The sequence below is a fragment of the Lasioglossum baleicum genome, unplaced genomic scaffold (assembly GCF_051020765.1).
Source record: "Lasioglossum baleicum unplaced genomic scaffold, iyLasBale1 scaffold0055, whole genome shotgun sequence".
Classification (NCBI taxonomy): Eukaryota; Metazoa; Arthropoda; class Insecta; order Hymenoptera; family Halictidae; genus Lasioglossum; species Lasioglossum baleicum.
Window position 1 is genome coordinate 842,501 of NW_027469115.1, and position 7,500 is coordinate 850,000.

At 41.1% G+C, this 7,500-nt stretch overlaps 1 non-coding gene across 1 annotated transcript in view; it reads right to left on the reverse strand.

The window, feature by feature from the left end:
• The window catches only part of LOC143219617 (small subunit ribosomal RNA), a 1,920-nt gene extending 1,628 nt beyond the window's left edge, over positions 1-292 (reverse strand). The window contains exon 1 of the ribosomal RNA XR_013011410.1: positions 1-292. This exon is cut by the window's left edge and continues 1,628 nt beyond it. This is a non-coding gene — a ribosomal RNA (small subunit ribosomal RNA).
• Between the last annotated feature and the right edge of the window lie 7,208 nt (positions 293-7,500).

The following is a 7,500-nucleotide window of genomic DNA, read 5'->3' on the forward strand; positions in this document are numbered from 1 at the left end:
CAGCACAAAGTTATTCAGAGTCACCAAAGCAAACGATGGACGAACGTTACCGCCCGCCACCGATTGGTTTTGATCTAATAAAAGCGTTCCTACCATCTCTGGTCGGAACTCTGTTTTGCATGTATTAGCTCTAGAATTACCACAGTTATCCAAGTAAATGTGGGTACGATCTAAGAAACCATAACTGATTTAATGAGCCATTCGCGGTTTCACCTTAATGCGGCGTGTACTGAGACATGCATGGCTTAATCTTTGAGACAAGCATATGACTACTGGCAGGATCAACCAGGGAGCTTCGACAATTTTTGTCGATTTTTCAATATATAATAAATATGTGTGTCTTTTCGTCGCCAGCTCTTTCAGAGACAGGTCGACGACACTCTCTTATAGTTTTGTATAAAAATTCCTTTTTACTCGTTCGAATTCTCAGAGAACCTTTCGAACGAGTTTATATCATATTCCTCCCTCAATCTCTTCTCTCTTATAGTTTTGTATAAATTCATTTTTACTCGTTCGAATTCTCAGAGAACCTTTCGAACGAGTTTATATCATATTCCTCCCTCAATCTCTTCTCTCTTATAGTTTTGTATAAATTCATTTTTACTCGTTCGAATTCTCAGAGAACCTTTCGAACGAGTTTATATCATATTCCTCCCTCAATCTCTCTTCTCTCTTAAGTTTTGTATAAATTCATTTTTACTCGTTCGAATTCTCAGAGAACCTTTCGAACGAGTTTATATCATATTGCCACCTTCCTTCTTTTCCTTTCTTTCTTAACCTCGAACAAATTCATTTGCCAGATATTCCTGCGTTCTCGGTTTATATTTTTCTCATAACATCACAAATCATTACGTGTAGTGCATAAAATTCATGTTTAATATTTCCCTTTTGGGTTTCTCTCGAGAACAAATTCTTATATTTCCTTGCGTTCTCAGGTTGAGCTAACATCTGGTAGCACGAGTATCCCACGTAGCACGTAACCACGGGCGCTGGACAATCGACACAAGTGCCGAGGAAGCGCGGACAGGACGCATGCTGGGCTCTGGGTGTAACAATGCCCCTCCGAAAGCCAACCTCATTTTATTTACTTTTCGTTTCTCTGCAAACAAGAAGTTTGACTTCTTTCTAGTTTTAGTTTCTCTCAAACATCTTTCCATAACTATCTCAAACTTTTAGCTCGGATAGAAGAGTTGATGCTCAGTTAGTACGAGTATACACATCAGTGCATACAAGTCACCAACCTCCTCGATGGGAGGCTCGCCACATAAGGGCCATTCGGTCTTAGACACCGACCCGTGGCAATGCTGTGTAGAGAAAAGTTCTAAACGAAGTACGGAACGAAACAGTCGAGACCGAAGTCTCGAGGCGCCGTGAACTGCTTCTCGACCGAGATCGTAGAATAGCCCCAAGCGCGCGCTGAACCGCCCGACTCGCCGAACCGTCGAGTCTCTTAAGGATACCGAACGGCCGGCAAGGACGCCGGCGCCGCGCGGTGAATAGCACGCGCGCTTATGGGTGCAAACCGCCGCGGCAACAGCCCGTCCGGCGGGGCTGTTGGGACTTAGAAAAATTTTTGCATGAAAAATTTTTTTGTACAACACAATAAATATTTATATTTCCAGGATATTTAACACAAAATATTCAACTTTTCATATACTATCTCGGTACTTTGAACATTTTTCAAGTCCAACCGCCAAGAGTAAACTTATCTTTCTATCGTATCTAGACCATTATAAATATTAGATCATTGTATAATAAAGCATTCTAACAATAAATATCAAGTATCAAAGCTCTAGGATGAATATTTATCGAATAAACTCAGAATAATGTTCCGGGCGCATTGCGTGCAACTCCGACCGAAGTGAAATTTTTCTAAGTCCAACCGCCAAGAGTAAACTTTTTTCCTAGCGTTCCCAGACCATTATAAATATTAGATCATTGTATAATAACGCATTCTAACAATAAATATCAAGTATCAAAGCTCTAGGATGAATATTTATCGAATAAACTCAGAATAATGTTCCGGGCGCATTGCGAGCAACTCCGACCGAAGCGAAATTTTTCTAAGTCCAACCGCCAAGAGTAAACTTTTTTCCTAGCGTTCCCAGACCATTATAAATATTAGATCATTGTATAATAACGCATTCTAACAATAAATATCAAGTATCAAAGCTTTAGGATGAATATTTATCGAATAAACTCAGAATAATGTTCCGGGCGCATTGCGAGCAACTCCGACCGAGCGAAATTTTTCTAAGTCCAACCGCCAAGAGTAAACTTTTTTCCTAGCGTTCCCAGACCATTATAAATATTAGATCATTGTATAATAACGCATTCTAACAATAAATATCAAGTATCAAAGCTTTAGGATGAATATTTATCGAATAAACTCAGAATAATGTTCCGGGCGCATTGCGAGCAACTCCGACCGAGCGAAATTTTTCTAAGTCCAACCGCCAAGAGTAAACTTTTTTCCTAGCGTTCCCAGACCATTATAAATATTAGATCATTGTATAATAACGCATTCTAACAATAAATATCAAGTATCAAAGCTTTAGGATGAATATTTATCGAATAAACTCAGAATAATGTTCCGGGCGCATTGCGAGCAACTCCGACCGAGCGAAATTTTTCTAAGTCCAACCGCCAAGAGTAAACTTTTTTCCTAGCGTTCCCAGACCATTATAAATATTAGATCATTGTATAATAACGCATTCTAACAATAAATATCAAGTATCAAAGCTCTAGGATGAATATTTATCGAATAAACTCAGAATAATGTTCCGGGCGCATTGCGAGCAACTCCGACCGAGCGAAATTTTTCTAAGTCCAACCGCCAAGAGTAAACTTTTTTCCTAGCGTTCCCAGACCATTATAAATATTAGATCATTGTATAATAACGCATTCTAACAATAAATATCAAGTATCAAAGCTTTAGGATGAATATTTATCGAATAAACTCAGAATAATGTTCCGGGCGCATTGCGAGCAACTCCGACCGAGCGAAATTTTTCTAAGTCCAACCGCCAAGAGTAAACTTTTTTCCTAGCGTTCCCAGACCATTATAAATATTAGATCATTGTATAATAACGCATTCTAACAATAAATATCAAGTATCAAAGCTTTAGGATGAATATTTATCGAATAAACTCAGAATAATGTTCCGGGCGCATTGCGAGCAACTCCGACCGAGCGAAATTTTTCTAAGTCCAACCGCCAAGAGTAAACTTTTTTCCTAGCGTTCCCAGACCATTATAAATATTAGATCATTGTATAATAACGCATTCTAACAATAAATATCAAGTATCAAAGCTTTAGGATGAATATTTATCGAATAAACTCAGAATAATGTTCCGGGCGCATTGCGAGCAACTCCGACCGAGCGAAATTTTTCTAAGTCCAACCGCCAAGAGTAAACTTTTTTCCTAGCGTTCCCAGACCATTATAAATATTAGATCATTGTATAATAACGCATTCTAACAATAAATATCAAGTATCAAAGCTTTAGGATGAATATTTATCGAATAAACTCAGAATAATGTTCCGGGCGCATTGCGAGCAACTCCGACCGAGCGAAATTTTTCTAAGTCCAACCGCCAAGAGTAAACTTTTTTCCTAGCGTTCCCAGACCATTATAAATATTAGATCATTGTATAATAACGCATTCTAACAATAAATATCAAGTATCAAAGCTTTAGGATGAATATTTATCGAATAAACTCAGAATAATGTTCCGGGCGCATTGCGAGCAACTCCGACCGAGAGAAATTTTTCTAAGTCCAACCGCCAAGAGTAAACTTTTTTCCTAGCGTTCCCAGACCATTATAAATATTAGATCATTGTATAATAACGCATTCTAACAATAAATATCAAGTATCAAAGCTCTAGGATGAATATTTATCGAATAAACTCAGAATAATGTTCCGGGCGCATTGCGAGCAACTCCGACCGAGCGAAATTTTTCTAAGTCCAACCGCCAAGAGTAAACTTTTTTCCTAGCGTTCCCAGACCATTATAAATATTAGATCATTGTATAATAACGCATTCTAACAATAAATATCAAGTATCAAAGCTTTAGGATGAATATTTATCGAATAAACTCAGAATAATGTTCCGGGCGCATTGCGAGCAACTCCGACCGAGCGAAATTTTTCTAAGTCCAACCGCCAAGAGTAAACTTTTTTCCTAGCGTTCCCAGACCATTATAAATATTAGATCATTGTATAATAACGCATTCTAACAATAAATATCAAGTATCAAAGCTTTAGGATGAATATTTATCGAATAAACTCAGAATAATGTTCCGGGCGCATTGCGAGCAACTCCGACCGAGCGAAATTTTTCTAAGTCCAACCGCCAAGAGTAAACTTTTTTCCTAGCGTTCCCAGACCATTATAAATATTAGATCATTGTATAATAACGCATTCTAACAATAAATATCAAGTATCAAAGCTTTAGGATGAATATTTATCGAATAAACTCAGAATAATGTTCCGGGCGCATTGCGAGCAACTCCGACCGAGCGAAATTTTTCTAAGTCCAACCGCCAAGAGTAAACTTTTTTCCTAGCGTTCCCAGACCATTATAAATATTAGATCATTGTATAATAACGCATTCTAACAATAAATATCAAGTATCAAAGCTTTAGGATGAATATTTATCGAATAAACTCAGAATAATGTTCCGGGCGCATTGCGAGCAACTCCGACCGAGCGAAATTTTTCTAAGTCCAACCGCCAAGAGTAAACTTTTTTCCTAGCGTTCCCAGACCATTATAAATATTAGATCATCGTGTGGTAAAGCATTTCGAAGACAAATATCAAGTATGAAAGCGCTCGGATGAGTATTTATCGAATAAACTGAGAATAATGTTCGGAGCGCATCGCTTGCTCGGCCGCTCGAACGAATCGTTTGCGCGCCGAGGCGCGTCGTATCGCCGTGCGAAGGAGCTCGAGCGAAATTTTTCTAAGTCCAACCGCCAAGAGTAAACTTTTCTCCCCGAGCTCTCGCACGAGTTTAATCGTTATATCCACGCACGATACCGCTTGTCATCAATATTTCTCGAGTTTCAATGCTCTCGGACGCGTATTGCTCGAGTTTTTGAGAAATATTGCTCCGACCGCCAAGAGTAAACTTATCTTTCCGGTTGACTCGGACAATTATAAATATTAGATCATCGTGTGGTAAAGCATTTCGAAGACAAATATCAAGTATGAAAGCGCTCGGATGAGTATTTATCGAATAAACTGAGAATAATGTTCGGAGCGCATCGCTTGCTCGGCCGCTCGAACGAATCGTTTGCGCGCCGAGGCGCGTCGTATCGCCGTGCGAAGGAGCTCGAGCGAAATTTTTCTAAGTCCAACCGCCAAGAGTAAACTTTTCTCCCCGAGCTCTCGCACGAGTTTAATCGTTATATCCACGCACGATACCGCTTGTCATCAATATTTCTCGAGTTTCAATGCTCTCGGACGCGTATTGCTCGAGTTTTTGAGAAATATTGCTCCGACCGCCAAGAGTAAACTTATCTTTCCGGTTGACTCGGACAATTATAAATATTAGATCATCGTGTGGTAAAGCATTTCGAAGACAAATATCAAGTATGAAAGCGCTCGGGTGAGTATTTATCGAATAAACTGAGAATAATGTTCGGAGCGCATCGCTTGCTCGGCCGCTCGAACGAATCGTTCGCGCGCCGAGGCGCGTCGTATCGCCCTGCGAAGGAGCTCGAGCGAAATTTTTCTAAGTCCAACCGCCAAGAGTAAACTTTTCTCCCCGAGCTCCCGCACGACTTTAATCGTTATATCCACGCACGATACCGCTTGTCATCAATATTTCTCGAGTTTCAAAGCTCTCGGACGCGTATTGCTCCAGTTTTTGTGAAATATTGCTCCGACCGCCAAGAGTAAACTTATCTTTCCGGCTTACTCGGACAATTATAAATATTAGATCATCGTGTGGTAAAGCATTTGGAAGACAAATATCAAGTATGAAAGCGCTCGGGTGAGTATTTATCGAATAAACTGAGAATAATGTTCGGAGCGCATCGCTTGCTCGGCCGCTCGAACGAATCGTTTGCGCGCCGAGGCGCGTCGTATCGCCGTGCGAAGGAGCTCGAGCGAAATTTTTCTAAGTCCAACCGCCAAGAGTAAACTTTTCTCCCCGAGCTCTCGCACGAGTTTAATCGTTATATCCACGCACGATACCGCTTGTCATCAATATTTCTCGAGTTTCAATGCTCTCGGACGCGTATTGCTCGAGTTTTTGAGAAATATTGCTCCGACCGCCAAGAGTAAACTTATCTTTCCGGTTGACTCGGACAATTATAAATATTAGATCATCGTGTGGTAAAGCATTTCGAAGACAAATATCAAGTATGAAAGCGCTCGGGTGAGTATTTATCGAATAAACTGAGAATAATGTTCGGAGCGCATCGCTTGCTCGGCCGCTCGAACGAATCGTTCGCGCGCCGAGGCGCGTCGTATCGCCCTGCGAAGGAGCTCGAGCGAAATTTTTCTAAGTCCAACCGCCAAGAGTAAACTTTTCTCCCCGAGCTCCCGCACGACTTTAATCGTTATATCCACGCACGATACCGCTTGTCATCAATATTTCTCGAGTTTCAAAGCTGTCGGACGCGTATTGCTCCAGTTTTTGTGAAATATTGCTCCGACCGCCAAGAGTAAACTTATCTTTCCGGCTTACTCGGACAATTATAAATATTAGATCATCGTGTGGTAAAGCATTTCGAAGACAAATATCAAGTATGAAAGCGCTCGGGTGAGTATTTATCGAATAAACTGAGAATAATGTTCGGAGCGCATCGCTTGCTCGGCCGCTCGAACGAATCGTTCGCGCGCCGAGGCGCGTCGGATCGCCCTGCGAAGGAGCTCGAGCGAAATTTTTCTAAGTCCAACCGCCAAGAGTAAACTTTTCTCCCCGAGCTCCCGCACGACTTTAATCGTTATATCCACGCACGATACCGCTTGTCATCAATATTTCTCGAGTTTCAAAGCTCTCGGACGCGTATTGCTCCAGTTTTTGTGAAATATTGCTCCGACCGCCAAGAGTAAACTTATCTTTCCGGCTTACTCGGACAATTATAAATATTAGATCATCGTGTGGTAAAGCATTTCGAAGACAAATATCAAGTATGAAAGCGCTCGGGTGAGTATTTATCGAATAAACTGAGAATAATGTTCGGAGCGCATCGCTTGCTCGGCCGCTCGAACGAATCGTTCGCGCGCCGAGGCGCGTCGGATCGCCCTGCGAAGGAGCTCGAGCGAAATTTTTCTAAGTCCAACCGCCAAGAGTAAACTTTTCTCCCCGAGCTCCCGCACGACTTTAATCGTTATATCCACGCACGATACCGCTTGTCATCAATATTTCTCGAGTTTCAATGCTCTCGGACGCGTATTGCTCCAGTTTTTGTGAAATATTGCTCCGACCGCCAAGAGTAAACTTATCTTTCCGGTTGACTCGGACAATTATAAATATTAGATCATC